Raw genomic sequence first — 14,773 nt, 5'->3', positions numbered from 1 at the left:
TACTGCAGCTGTAATGTGAGCTCTTTTTACAGTGGGATTTCTGTAGGATTTCAGCAGCTTCTCCCCCTAGTGTTTAACAGTGGAAAATATCAAACATTTTAATTTTATTTTTTATATTTTGCTCAATTAAAAACTAATATTTAAACAAAACATTAAAACATTATTACTTTACATTTTTTCAGTTTATTGAATTTTTTTTTTTTTTTTTTTTTTTTGATGATACCTTCCCTTTTAAAGGGACTGTAGACCGACCTCCCCGCTCAGACCCGCTGAGCTCACTGACAGCCGCACTGTCCACGTGACATCAGCGGCGAAACCCGCCGGTGGACCCAGGTAGGGTGAGTAAAGCGTGCTTTGTTTCTGTCTAATAGCCTGCATCCGGGGATTCCTTTTAACTGTCTGCATCAGGGCACACGCACACATACAAGCGAGCATGCATGCTCACACGTGGCCAGACCCCTATTTGTCCCTGCAACCTCTCCGCCACCATGCCTTAGACTCTCCTGTCTGTCTTATTATTTCTGGGCCTTAGCAGGAAAAAAACCCCATTCCCTCACGCTCCTCCTTTGCACTGAGCTCAGCCGTCTGATTGATTGGATTAGCTACACAAACTTATTTGCAGAGGAAGACGTTACTTCTGCTGGCCCACAGTGGGCGGCCGGTCGGTCGGCCAGCCTGCCTCCAAAACCATCCCCTGGGCACTTGCTGAAAGCCTGGCCCCTTCACGGCCCGGGCTGCTTTTAACACCGTTTCCAGACAGCGGACTGCGGGGTCAAGAAAGACTTCTAGCCGCAGCCAGGAGCTGGGCATGAGGCCTGCATCGAGGAGGGGTGTGGGGTAGCGTCCTTAGTTGCGAACTGGCTCAGACGTCTTGGTTGGGGCTTCCAGCTCTAGGTTACGTAAAGTCGGTGTCTGGCAAGACGCGGCTCCATGCTAGCCGAGCTGGGCAAGAGCGCTAAATGGTCATCCAAAACAGCCTACAGCACCCGGTGGTCCCAGGAGGTCTGCCTTCCAAGTACTGGCCAAGCCCAACCCTGCTTTGCTTCCGAGAGCGGACGAGATTCGGCGTAACCAGGGTGGTATGGCCAGTAGACGCTCTGTGGCCCATCGCCCGGCCAGCCTTCCTCAGACTCTCGTGGTGAGAACTCTGGCCGTGCGGGGTGGGCTCCGAAGGGCCGATGCGAAGGCTGGGCCGCCTCTACAACCGCTGTTTGTTGAGCAGTGAATTACCCACCACAGCAGCGCCCTGAGCACCAAGTGTCACTAAAAATGGCTGGATGGAGTGTCTCGCGCAGGCTAAACCATTAATCAGAAAGAGCAAGCCGGCTGGACCGGCATCTTGGGGCGGAGCGAGATGACCGGGAGCGAACAAAGGAAGAGGGTGAGTTGGTTGCGAGTGACTGGGAGCTGCTTTTGAGGGGGGTCGTATTGCCTGCAAAGGTGTTTGGCTTGCGCTGGGTTGTAAACTGGCCTGCAGGTTACCGGTGGCTGCCTCCAGCCCCGCAGGGGACGCTGGTACTGTTGAAATGAAGCCTTGCATTATAAAATAAATAAGCAACAAGGCTGGAGGCCCCCCGGGGATGAGAAGGATGCTGGCATTTTGCAAGGATGAAGTAGCGCAAGAAAGAAAGCAAAGAAAAAGAAAAAAGAGACGCGTGCAGTTGTGAAAGGGAATGGAAAAAAGGCATAGAGGAGAGTGACCCCTGCTGGTGGAAGGAAGGAAAAAGCAAAAGCCTACAGCACCTGGTATTCCCAGGCGGTCTCCCATCCAAGTACTAACCAGGCCCGACCCTGCTTAGCTTCCGAGATCAGGCGTGTTCAGGGTGGTGTGGCCGTAGGCAGAGATAAGCCTCTCACTTGCTGCTCTTCTACTTTGCAGTCTGGCTGCCGGCTGGCCTTTCCAGTGCTCAGCAAGAGGTCCTTTTGTGCTTTGTTTTTCCTTCACTTTTTTGCTGGCTCCCTTAAAGGGGCTGTAGACCGACCGCTCCGCTGAGCTCACTGACTGACAGCCGCGCTGTCCACGTGACATCATCGCCGCAGCCACTGACCGGGAGCAGCGGCGAGACCCGCCGGTGGACCCGGGTAGGGTGAGTAAAGCGCGCTTTGTTTCTGTCTAATAGCCTGCATCCGGGGATTCCTTTAACTGTCTGCAGCGCGCCACACCTAGGAAGGGCACACGCACACATACAAGCACGCACGCAGGCACGCATGCTCACACGTGGCCAGACCCCTATTTGCCCCTGCAACCTCTCCGCCACCATGCCTCAGACTCTCCTGTCTGTCTTATTATTTCCGGGCCTTAGCAGGAAAAAAAAACCCCATTCCCTCCCGCTCCTCCTTTGCACTGAGCTCAGCTCCTGGGCAGCGTCTGATTTATTGGATTAGCTACACAAACTTATTTGCAGAGGAAGACGTTACCTCTGCTGGCCCACAGTAGGCAGCCGGTCGGCATGCCTGCCTCCAAAACCATCCACTGGGCACTTGCTGAAAGCCTGGCCCCTTCACGGCCCGGGCTGCTTTTAGCGCCATCGTTTCCAGACAGCGGGCTGCGGGTGTGACGCCCTGGACCCCAGGGGTCACAGGTCACTACACAACATCATACACCCCCTTCCCTGGACAGGTCACATCAGTCAAACATTAAACCCTTGTTGCCACCCTCCAGGGTTGATGTCCACACCAGGTGGGGCGGAGCCAGGTGGTTGGCCCCGCCCACCAAGGAGTTCACAGACCTGGAGGCGGGAAAAACACAGTCAGTCTGCAGCAGTCAGTCGGAGAGTCCCATTGTGGACAGTAGTGAGTGAGGAGTGAAAACTGTTGGTGTCTGGGTTGGAGCCCAGGCACGTCCAGCAAGGTCGGCAGACGGTGGTGGCTGTCTGCAGGAGTTGGCGAAGGTCAGCGGAACTGTAGGACCGGGGTCGGGCGCTGGCCTGCCGGTACCGAACCGGGGAGCCAATTGGAGCCAAGCACCAGGCAGGGTACTCAGACCCCGACTAGGCTTAAAGCCAACCTTTAGTCAAATTTTCTGATAGCGGTCTGGACCTCTGGGGTTCATTCCCACCCAAGTCCCGATTGAAGGCAACAGCCCAACCGTTCTGGATAAGTGCCACCGCCATGGGCCAGAGAACCAAAGGGCCAGCGTCTGCGGGCAAAAGGGCTCCACTGGCACGTATACGTCGGGGAGCGAACTTCCGGTGCCCAGGCATTGGAGTCAAGACACAACACACAGGTGCAGGGAAACGACAGCCACCATCAACCCATCCAGGGAAAACACCGCAGCCGGCTGCGGGCCCTGTCCATCCAGCCGTTTGGTTTACCAGAGACTCTATCCATCTGTGTCTGAGTGAGTACACCAGTGCCATCCGACACCGCGCTGCGCTGCACCGCCACCCTGCACCCTGCGAACTCAATCCTACGGGAACCCAACCTCCTACTGTGCCCCGGGACCAACAGCCCCTACCCACGGAGGGGTCAACACCTAGATTCTCCCCGCCATCGCTCCCGGGAATCCCGTCACCAGCAGCCGTTGTGCCCACCATCACCACAACCCGTGGGTGGCGTCACAAACTATATATATATATATATATATATCCCAAAACAATCCAATTTCCCTTTTCACTCGTGGGCGAGGAGCGCTACTCGAGCCCCGGGTCCGGCCCGCTCGAGCCACCGAGGAGAAGGCACCGGATCCGAGCGTGATCTCCCCGAGCAGCTCCCGCGACGGGGAAGCTGGCCCCCGCTCCCGACATGGGGTCAATAAAAACTTCTAGCCACAGCAAGGAGCTGGGCATGAGTCCTGCATCGAGGAGGGGTGTGGGGTAGCATCCTTAGTTGCAAACTGGCTCAGAGGCCTAAGTGGGCTTGGTTGGGGCTTCCAGCTCTAGGTTACGTAAAGTCGGTGTCTGGCAAGACGCGGCTCCATGCTAGCCGAGCTTGGTAAGAGGGCTAAAAGATCATCTAAAACAGCCTACAGCACCCGGTGGTCCCAGGAGGTCTGCCTTCCAAGTACTGGCCGAGCCCATCCCTGCTTTGCTTCCGAGAGCGGACCAGATCGGGCGTAACCAGGGTGGTATGGCCAGTAGACACTCTGTGGCCCATCGCCTGGCCAGCCTTCCTGAGACTCTCGTGGCAAGAACTCTGGCCGAAGGGCCGATGTGAAGGCTGGGCCGCCTCTACAACCGCTGTTTGTTGAGCAGTGAAACATCCGCCGCAACAGCGCCCTGAGCACCAAATGTCACTAAAAATGACTGGACGAAGGGTCTCGTGCAAGCTAAACCGTTAATCAGAAAGAGCAAACCGGCTGGACCGGCATCTTGGGGCGGAGCGAGACGTCCGGAAGCGAACGAAGGAAGAGGGTGAGTTGGTTGCGAGTGACTGTGAGCTGCTTTTGAGGGGGGTCGTGTTGCCTGCAAAGGTGTTTGGCTTGCGCTGGGCTGTAAACTGGCCTGCAGGTTACCGGTGGCTGCCTCCAGCCCCGCAGGGGACGCTGGTACTGTTGAAATTAAGCTTAGCATTATAAAATAAATAAGCAACAAGGCTGGAGGCCCCCCGGGGATGAGAAGGATGCTGGCATTTTGCAAGAATGAAGTAGCGCAAGAAAGAAAGCAAAGAAAAAGAAAAAAGATATGCGTGCAGTTGTGAAAGGGAATGGAAAAAAGGCATAGAGGAGAGTGACCCCTGCTGGTGGAAGGAAGGAAAAAGCAAAAGCCTACAGCACCTGGTATTCCCAGGCGGTCTCCCATCCAAGTACTAACCAGGCCCGACCCTGCTTAGCTTCCGAGATCAGACGAGATCGGGCGTGTTCAGGGTGGTGTGGCCGTAGGCAGAGACAAGCCTCTCACTTGCTGCTCTTCTACTTTGCAGTCTGGCTGCCGGCTGGCCTTTCCAGTGCTCAGCAAGAGGCCCTTTTGTGCTTTGTTTTTCCTTCACTTTTTTGCTGGCTCCCTTAAAGGGGCTGTAGACCGACTGCTCCGCTCAGACCCGCTGAGCTCACTGACTGACAGCCGCGCTGTCCACGTGACGTCATTGCCGCAGCCGCTGACCGGGAGCAGCGGCGAGACCCGCCGGTGGACCCGGGTAGGGTGAGTAAAGGGCGCTTTGTTTCTGTCTAATAGCCTGCATCCGGGGATTCCTTTAACTGTCTGCAGCGCGCCACACCTAGGAAGGGCGCACGCACACATACAAGCGAGCACGCACGTGTTAGGTTGACCCCTGAATAGGTCACAACTGTTGCCAGCGATGACCGAATGTGGAGAGGGTCCCGGTCATCCCCTCCGCTTCTCTCAACCTTAATGAGATATAGACAGAGACTGGTATCTGCACATAAGGCAAGAGTGTGTGCTCTGAACTGAAGTTTATTACACATACAGGTTTTTATCAAGCTAATAGGGGCGTAGCTGTGTCGTGTGTGTGTGACGCCCTGGACTTGCCAGGTAGTCACAGACAGGCCCTTGCACAAACTACCGTCCCCTAACAAGGTAACAGCAGCCAACCTAAAAACCCTGAGTCACCCCTCTCAGGTCTTGACGTTCACACCAGGGGGCGGAGCCAGGCGGTTGTTCACGCCCACCGAGGAGTTCGGATAGCCTGAGGCGGGAAAAACACAAACAGACGAAGTTAGGGAGGAGAGGAGAGTAGTAGAAAAGTGTAAACGTCTGTCAGGAATCTGGGTCGTAGCCCGGATACCCTGTGGCCAGGAGGCAGACGGTGGTTGCCTCCTACAAGAGCCGGGAAGACGGCTGGTGGAACCGTAAGGGACCGGGACAGGGTAGTGGCCCGCCGGTACCGAACCGGGGAACCGACTGGAAATCGGAGCACTAGGAGGGATACTCAGACCCAGAACGAGGCCCAGAAACCACTGGACCGAGTCAAATTCACTGATTGGGGTCTGGACCTTAGGTTCTTTCCCACCCAAGTAACGACTGAACACAACAGCCCAATGAAAGGGATAGAAAGACACCGCTCTGGCAGAGAGATGCCACGGGCCAGCGTCTGCGGGCAAGCGGGCTTTCCCGGCACACTCCAAGCCGGGGAGCGGACTACCGTCGCTGAAGCATAGGCAGTCAAAATCTACAAAACGAGGTTCAGGAGAAAGGCGGGAACCACCGAACCGGGTGGGGGACCAGACGCAGCCGGGTGCGGGCACCGACCATTATCCTTTTGGTTTACCAGAGACTACGGTGTATCTGTCATAGTGAGTACAACAGTGCCCTCGGGCCGCGCACCGCACTAACATGCCCGCACCTCGCAACCACCGGGCCCCGGGAGCATCACCCCCTGCCCATGGAGGGGTCAACACCAGGCTGCACAACACCGTCCCCGGGAGCCTAGTTAATGTAACGGTGGTGTCCACACTCACCACAACCCGTGGGTGGTGTCACGAACTTAAATTCCTAAACACCACGGCCCCGGCCGTGAACCCCTCACGTAGCGCCAGCCTTCGTTCAGAGCGACGTGACCCCCGGGTCCGAAGGCGCTCGAGCCACCCACCGACAATCCGGATTCGAGCGGCTCGGCTGCCAGTCGGTACATGTGCATAAGCATAAGTTTGAATTCTCAGCAAAGCGTAAATTTCGCTTCTCGGCAAAGCGTAAGTTTCGTTTCTCGGCGAAGTATAGTTGATGGTTTCAATAATTCATTTGTCCTTGGCTCTTGTCCAGCATCGAGAGCTTAGAAGGGTCGGTTTGTAATTCTTGGAGATTGCGTGCTTGACTACTCAAGTTTAGTCAACTCTTTCCTCACAATCCCCCCTTTGGCGTGTGTGATGGGACTGGATTCTATCGAGAAGCTGGAATAGCAGGCTGTTCACCGGATGCTGTCCAAGCCGTGGGTTGCCTCGGTGTGAAGTCTTCAAATCCACATCCGTCCTCCGGGTACTGAGCCTGCATACCTCCCAATAAGAGTCACATTATAATACGCCAAGGTGATTCTATGGGAAAGAGTAGAAAAGAGTATATGTTAGAAATTTCATATTGGCGCTGAATAATTAATATCTTTGCATTTCTTCACGCAGCAGGAGAACAGAGCCATTAACAATTTAAACACTACATAGGCCACTAATAGAGTAGCACTTGGAGTACGGATTGCAGTATCCCAATTGGAACACCTCCTATTCCCTTAAACCAGTTTGTGGGGTTGAACATTAGGCCCTAGAAAGGAGGTACACACAGAAATACTTATCAGCAGTATTAGGCCTTCTTGCAGTGACTGGCGTGGACCCATGTCGATCTCCCCTCTAGTTTGACGGAGGTCGGGGTGTGGTCAGCTGGACAGTCAAAGGTCCTTCGAAATGTGGCTCGAGGGTCTTTCTCACGTGCTTCTTCAGGTAGACCTGGTCACCAAGTTTTAGGGAGTGGGTTCCTGGAACGGTATCAGGATCGGGTGGAGAAAAATAGACCCTTTGGTGGGTTTCAGTTAGTTTCTGCTGCAGGGAGATAACATATGTTAGGCTATCACAGAGGTTCCCAACTCCAGTCCTCAAGGCACACCAACAGTGCATGTTTTCAGGATTTCCTTAGTATTGCACAGGTGATAATTTAATCACCTGCAAAGGTGCTGAATCCAACACCCATACAATGCTAAAGAAATCCTGAAAACATGCACTGTTGGTGTGCCTTGAGGACTGGAGTTGGGAACCTCAGGGATATCACATTGCAGTTGTAATTCCTGCGGGAAGTAGCATCCTAATGTTGGTGCACCTCCAAAAAGTATTTCGAATGGTGAGAGCCTGTGCTTTCCCTGCGGGGTGGTCCTTATAGAGTAAAGAGCTATGGGGAGACATTCTGTCCAAGGTCTACCAGTCTCCTCCACTGCCTTGGCTAGTTTGAGCTTTAAAGTTCCATTTAACCTTTCCACTTTTCCTGATGAGTGTGGGTGGTAAGGTGTGTGTAAGGCTGCAAATTGGGATTCTTATCTGGCTTATATATCCTGAGTCATATTGCAAAGGATTGTTAAAAATCCACTTGTGACTTTTAGGATCGCTACTTCCAATAGGTGGCGCTGCGCTAGAGTTTGTCTCCTTTACTGGAGAGACAATTTGAATATTTTTTAGAGGGGCGTGGCAGCTATAAGTCCCCTTACTTGGCAGCCAGACTGGCTTGCAAAGTCTCCTTAAGGAGAATAGTGTTCCCCCGTGGTCCCCACATAGCTTTCTCATGAGCCAGATCAGACACCCCCATACTTTGCACTGACGAGGGGCAAGCACCCCGAAACACCGTGTCTGCAAATTGGGATTCTTATCTGGCTTATATATCCTGAGTCATATTGCAAAGGATTGTTAAAAATCCACTTGTGACTTTTAGGATCGCTACTTCCAATAGGTGGCGCTGCACTAGAGTTTGTCTCCTTTACTGGAGAGACAATTTGAATAACAGGAAACAGGTATTCTGGAAAATTTGTCCAGTAAAATGGGTACCTCGGTCTGACTCTATGACTTCGGGGAGTCCAAACCGGGGTACCAGCTCACAGGCCAATTTCTTTGCTGTGATTTTGGCCGTGACTGAGCTGACAGGGTAGGCCTCTGGCCATCCTGAGAAGAGGTCTACACAGACAAGTACAAATTCGTAGATGCCATGTCTTGGCAGTTGGATATAGCCTATTTGTACTCTTTGGAATGGGGCAAACGTCTTTGGCATGTGTCTTTGCGGGGTTTTTGTTAGCTGGCCTGGATTATGCTGTTGACAGATGTGACAAGCTTTCATTCTCTGGGAGGCGTATTGTCTGAACCCGGGGGCTACCCAATGAGGTTGCATCTGGTTCATGATTGAATTTGTGCTACCGTGCGTAGGGTAGTGGAGTAGTTGGAAAATGGCAGGGAACCAACTGCGTGGCAGGACAAAAAAGTCCGTTTAGGCGCCAAATCCCCTCCACTTTTTGTGCCCCATTGGCCCGCCATCCGGCCTTTTCTTCCTCAGAGGCGTTTTCCTGTGTCTCAGAGAGGTTCTGCGTTTTTTCCTCCGTCGTTGACACTGTTTCCGTCTCCTTCAAAGGGAGTAAGGCGGCTTGTTTTGCTGTTTGGTCGGCCAAGTGATTTCCCCTAGCCTCGGGTGTTTGGGCCTTGGTGTGGGCAGCAACCTTTATGAATGCCAACTGCTTTGGTTTCAAGGCTACTTCCATTGTTTGTTTTTTTTACTAAGGCTCCATGCCTGATGGGATTTCCTGCCGCTGTGAGGAATCCTCTGGTTTGCCAAATAGTGCCAAAATCGTGCACAATGCCGTGTGCATAGGCTGAGTCCGTGTAGATGTTCGCTGTTCGTTCTTTCAGAAACTCAATTGCCCAGATAAGGGCGAGAAGTTCTGCTTCTTGGGCAGATATGTGTGGAGGTAGTGGTTGCCTGGTTATGACTTCATGTAGGGTTACTACCGCAAATCCGGTGTGGAATTTGCCTATTTCGTCGGCATATCTACTACCATCCACAAAAAGTTCGAAGTCTGGATTTGCAAGTGGTGTTGTTTGAATATTGTGCAGGGGCTTCGCCTCATGTTGGATGAGTTCTTGAGAATCATGGTCAAATGGTGCGTTGTTACGTTTGTCACTCTCTTCCTCTGTCCCCTCTTCTAAACTGGTAAAGATCTTAAGATCAGCAAGGTTTAGACTGGTTACTCGAGCGAATGAGATGTTTGGGGGTAGCAGCAGCGCACATTGAAGTCTGACTTGTCTTGCCATGGGGAGGTGTTTCAGCTGCACTTGATTGAGAATAGCATAGATGTCATGGCTTGTAAGGATGGTGCTCGGGAAGTCGAGTGAGATTTCAGATGCTTTCTGTAGTATGTTTGAAACTGCTGTGATTGCACGAACATAGGTTGGTGCTGCTCTGGTGACTGTCGAGTTGAGAGGAGTAGTACCCGATTATATGATGTTTGTCCGTCTTCTGGGTGAGTACTCCTATGGCAAATCCTTAAAGCTCTGCTACGAACAGGTAAAAGTTGAGATCGTAATTTGGTAGTGCCAAAGCATCAATCACTAGCTCCTTGAGCTGTTGGAAGCTTTGTTGGGCTTCTTCTGTAATTGGAGTGGTGATGGAGAAAGGGGGGGGGGGGGGGGATTAAACCCCCACCCAAAACAGTAACAGCACTTCTGTTGCCATTTTCTAAGAGCTGTAGCATTGTCATATTTTAGAATCTAGGTCTCAGTGAATTTTTTTTGCGTCTTAAGCTGACTTTTTTTTTTTTTTTTAACGTTAACATTTTTTTGGATGGATGCGACAATTTAATTGCCCATTATAGTATTCCTAAAGCAATGTTGCTACCAGAAAAGTAATTGATGGGTTTTTTTAGATTTTTCTTGCTACACCCTTTACTGATCAGATTTATTTTAGTTTGATAGATCAGGCATGTCTAAACAGCAATAGCAAATATGTCTTTAATAGTTATTTCCAATAAACGGGAAAAAAAAAAAAAGGGGGTCTGAATTATTATTTTTTTTTTTTTGTTTTATTAAATCTTTACTTTGATTTTACTAGTCCCATTAAGGGATTTAAAGCAGACACTGTCTGAGCACTACTGCTGTTCAGGGTGGTACTCCAGCATAGCGCCGTACACCCAGGGCTGTATTTTGCCTTCGTGCTGCCCTAGGCACTTTAAGTGGTCGCGCCCCTTAGTGACAACGTAACACTGAGTTTTCGCACATGACCTCTTTTTAAGGCAGATCTACTCTGTAAAACACTTGAAAAAGTATCAATGAGAAAAGAAGGGCACTAACCCCCCCCCCCCCCCCCCCCAATGGGGATCACCACCACCACAGGCACATCAAAACATAGCATGAGTATAAAATATTCCCACCACACCGTCCCCACTGATATACTGTGACTGTGACACTGCCCCTAATAAACTAAAACACCACACTGCCCTCCCTTATAAACCACTGTATACCCACCACACCTTCCTCGATTATGAAATATGATCTGCACATTGACCTCACATCATGCTGCCCCTCCTCACAATGTCCCATGCGTGCTGCCCCCTCCTCACAGTGTCCCATGCGTGCTGCCCCCTCCTCACAGTGTCCCATGCATGCTGCCCCCTCCTCACAATGTCCCATGCGTGCTGCCCCCTCCTCACAATGTCCCATGCGTGCTGCCCCCTCCTCACAGTGTCCCATGCATGCTGCCCCCTCCTTACAGTGTCCCATGCGTGCTGCCCCCTCCTCACAGTGTCCCATGCATGCTGCCCCCTCCTCACAATGTCCCATGCGTGCTGCCCCCTCCTCACAATGTCCCATGCGTGCTGCCCCCTCCTCACAGTGTCCCATGCATGCTGCCCCCTCCTTACAGTGTCCCATGCATGCTGCCCCCTCCTTACAGTGTCCCATGCATGCTACCCCCTCTCACAATGTCCCATGCATGCTGCCCCCTCCTCACAATGTCCCATGCGTGCTGCTCCCTCCTCACAATGTCCCATGCATGCTTCCCCCTCCTCACAATGTCCCATGCATGCTGCCCCCTCCTCACAATGTCCCATGCATGCTGCCCCCTCCTCACAATGTCCCATGCATGCTGCCCCCTCCTCACAATGTCCCATGCATGCTGCCCCCTCCTCACAGTGTCCCATGCGTGCTGCCCCCTCCTCAGTGTCCCATGCATGCTGCCCCCTCCTCAGTGTCCCATGCGTGCTGCCCCCTCCTCAGTGTCCCATGCGTGCTGCCCCCTCCTCACAATGTCCCATGCATGCTGCCCCCTCCTCACAATGTCCCATGCATGCTGCCCCTCTCCATGAGCTCCTAATGCTGCCTTCCTCTTTTCCATAATGACACCTCCATGCTGCCCCATTCATCATACTAAGACCACCACACTAACGCTTATGCTGAGACCCACACACACACTACCCCACTCTTGATATTGACTCCCCTACATTGCTCCACTCCATACTGAGCCCACACAGGCTGCCCCTTCTCCATAATGAGCTCCCAATGCTCCCCCCTCTCATTCTGAGTCCTTACACTGCCCCCCATCGATTTTGTCATTGCACTATCCCTCAACCCTTGTCCTCTGTCTCTAGCATTGGCCCCTCTCTCCCATTCCCCCAGCAGCAGCCGCTCTCACCCGTCTCCAGCAGCAGCCTCTCCCCCAGCATCAACCTCTCTACCCCCAGCGTCCCCCAGCAGCAGCCTCTCTCCCCCCAGCTTCAGCCTCTCTCCCCCAGCTTCCCGCAGCATAAGCCTCTCTCCCCCAGCTTCAGCCTCTCTGAACCAAGCATCAGCCTCCCCCCTCCCAGCCTCCCCCAGCATCAGCCTCTCTCCCCCCACCACATGTGCAGATCTCCGGTCTGCATTAGAGACACCCCCCACGCTCCTTATGAATCTTCAGCTCTGTCAGCACTTACCTGCTCCAGGGCCCGCCGTCATCTTCCTGGCTCACGTGAGTATCCTCTTCTGACACCGGCTTCCATCGCGGCGTCCTGCTGTGAGCTCTGCATGTGACGTCCACACAGCATTGGACGCAGCACAGAGGAAGGAGCCGATTGGAGCGCCTGTGACCCCGGAAGTGCAGGCGCCGGCAGTTCCGAGGTCAATCAGCTCTCTGTGCCCTGCCGCCGCAGTTTGTCTGCATTTGTGTCTTAATTGACGTGGATACAAATAAATGGAGGTGCGCCTCTCCCCCCTCTGAAAATACAGCGGATTTAATGGATGTGTAAAAAAAAAAAAAAAAAAAAAAAAAAATTTTTTTTTTTTTACTGCTAGGTGCCGCCCCCGCATCCTGCCGCCCCAGGCACGGGACCACGGGTGCCTAATGGTAAATACGGCCCTGCGTACACCAGAAGTGCTATGTTAGTGCCGATGCTCTGTTGGCATTGACAGGAACTTTGTCACGACAGCGATCAGCTAATCTTCATCTGTCATGACAGCCCATCACATCACAGGCTGCAGATGGCAGGGAATGGCTTGATCCCTGCCTGCACAAGCCAGTTAAGAGTTGCACATGTCAGCTGATTAGATCAGTCAACATATGCAGACTCACCAGAGCCTGCATTAAAGAAAAAGGCACGACCTTGGACGTACAGGCCCATCCAAGGTTGCAAGTGGGTTAAAGGGGCTGTCTAGGACTCACACAGAGCCCTGCTGCCAGGAGGAAACTACCTTTATTCATCCCAGCAGCCTCAGACTTTGTCAGAGGCAGCACCAGCAGTTTGTCACCGCTCACCGCCACTGTAGACTATTCACACAGCAGACAGACCACAATGGCTCTGACTAGAAGTTTGAGGTTACTGGGAAAGAAGGGAATTTTGTTTACTTACCGTAAATTCCTTTTCTTCTAGCTCCAATTGGGAGACCCAGACAATTGGGTGTATAGGCTATGCCTCCGGAGGCCGCACAAAGTATTACACTAAAAGTGTAAAGCCCCTCCCCTTCTGCCTATACACCCCCCGTGCTCCCACGGGCTCCTCAGTTTTGGTGCAAAAGCAAGAAGGAGGAAAAAAAATTATAAACTGGTTTAAAGTAAATTCAATCCGAAGGAATATCGGAGAACTGAAACCATTCAACATGAACAACATGTGTACACAAAAAAACAGGGGCGGGTGCTGGGTCTCCCAATTGGAGCTAGAAGAAAAGGAATTTACGGTAAGTAAACAAAATTCCCTTCTTTGTCGCTCCATTGGGAGACCCAGACAATTGGGACGTCCAAAAGCAGTCCCTGGGTGGGTAAATAATACCTCATAATAGAGCCGTAACGGCTCCGTCCTACAGGTGGGCAACCGCCGCCTGAAGGACTCGCCTACCTAGGCTGGCATCTGCCGAAGCATAGGTATGCACCTGATAGTGTTTCGTGAAAGTGTGCAGGCTCGACCAGGTAGCCGCCTGACACACCTGCTGAGCCGTAGCCTGGTGCCTCAAAGCCCAGGACGCACCCACGGCTCTGGTAGAATGGGCCTTCAGCCCTGAGGGAACCGGAAGCCCAGCAGAACGGTAAGCTTCGAGAATTGGTTCCTTGATCCACCGAGCCAGGGTTGATTTGGAAGCCTGTGACCCTTTACGCTGGCCAGCGACAAGGACAAAGTGCATCCGAGCGGCGCAGGGGCGCCGTACGAGAAATGTAGATCCTGAGTGCTCTCACCAGATCTAACAAGTGCAAATCCTTTTCACATTGGTGAACTGGATGAGGACAAAAAGAGGGTAAGGAGATATCCTGATTGAGATGAAAGGGGGATACCACCTTAGGGAGAAATTCCGGAACCGGACGCAGAACCACCTTGTCCTGGTGAAACACCAGGAAGGGGGCTTTGCATGACAGAGCTGCTAGCTCAGACACTCTCCGAAGTGAAGTGACTGCTACTAGGAAAACCACTTTCTGCGAAAGGCGTGCGAGAGAAATCTCTCATTGGCTCGAACGGTGGTTTCTGAAGAACCATCAGCACTCTGTTCAGATCCCAGGGTTCCAACGGACGTTTGTAAGGAGAATTGGGACTTGCCCACGCCCCGAAAGGACCGAAACCTCGACTGTCCCCTCCTGTGCTGGGGTAAGTTTGGTTTGGCCTGGGGTAAGGATGTTTCCTTTCCCTTGGATTGCTTGATGATTTCATCCAATCTCTCACCAAACAAACGGTCGCCAGAAAACGGCAAACCGGTTAAGCACTTTTTGGAAGCTGAATCTGCTTTCCATTCCCGTAGCCACAAGGCCCTGCGTATTGCCACCGAATTGTCGGCTGCAACCGCTGTACGGCTCGCAGAGTCCAGGACAGCATTAATAGCGTAGGACGCAAATGCCGATGTTTGAGCTGTTATGGAAGCCACTTGCGGCGCAGACGTACGTGTGAGTGCGTCAATTTGCGCTTGACCCGCTGC

The 14,773-nt window shown here is 52.6% G+C and overlaps 1 non-coding gene and 3 pseudogenes across 1 annotated transcript; all 4 read right to left on the bottom strand.

The window, feature by feature from the left end:
- Positions 1 to 974: 974 nt before the first annotated feature.
- LOC142252219 (5S ribosomal RNA) lies at positions 975 to 1,094 on the bottom strand (annotated as a pseudogene).
- A 637-nt stretch (positions 1,095 to 1,731) lies between these two features.
- LOC142254119 (5S ribosomal RNA) lies at positions 1,732 to 1,840 on the bottom strand (annotated as a pseudogene).
- Positions 1,841 to 3,961: 2,121 nt separating this feature from the next.
- Positions 3,962 to 4,081, bottom strand: LOC142252104 (5S ribosomal RNA; annotated as a pseudogene).
- Positions 4,082 to 4,702: 621 nt separating this feature from the next.
- Positions 4,703 to 4,821, bottom strand: LOC142251930 (5S ribosomal RNA). Its single transcript, XR_012725331.1, has one exon. It is a non-coding gene; the product is annotated as a 5S ribosomal RNA (ribosomal RNA).
- Between the last annotated feature and the right edge of the window lie 9,952 nt (positions 4,822 to 14,773).

Source organism: Anomaloglossus baeobatrachus, chromosome 9, assembly GCF_048569485.1.
Source record: "Anomaloglossus baeobatrachus isolate aAnoBae1 chromosome 9, aAnoBae1.hap1, whole genome shotgun sequence".
NCBI classification, from domain to species: Eukaryota; Metazoa; Chordata; class Amphibia; order Anura; family Aromobatidae; genus Anomaloglossus; species Anomaloglossus baeobatrachus.
Note: the sequence above shows the minus strand (reverse complement) of the source record. Positions and strands in the feature narration are given on the sequence as shown.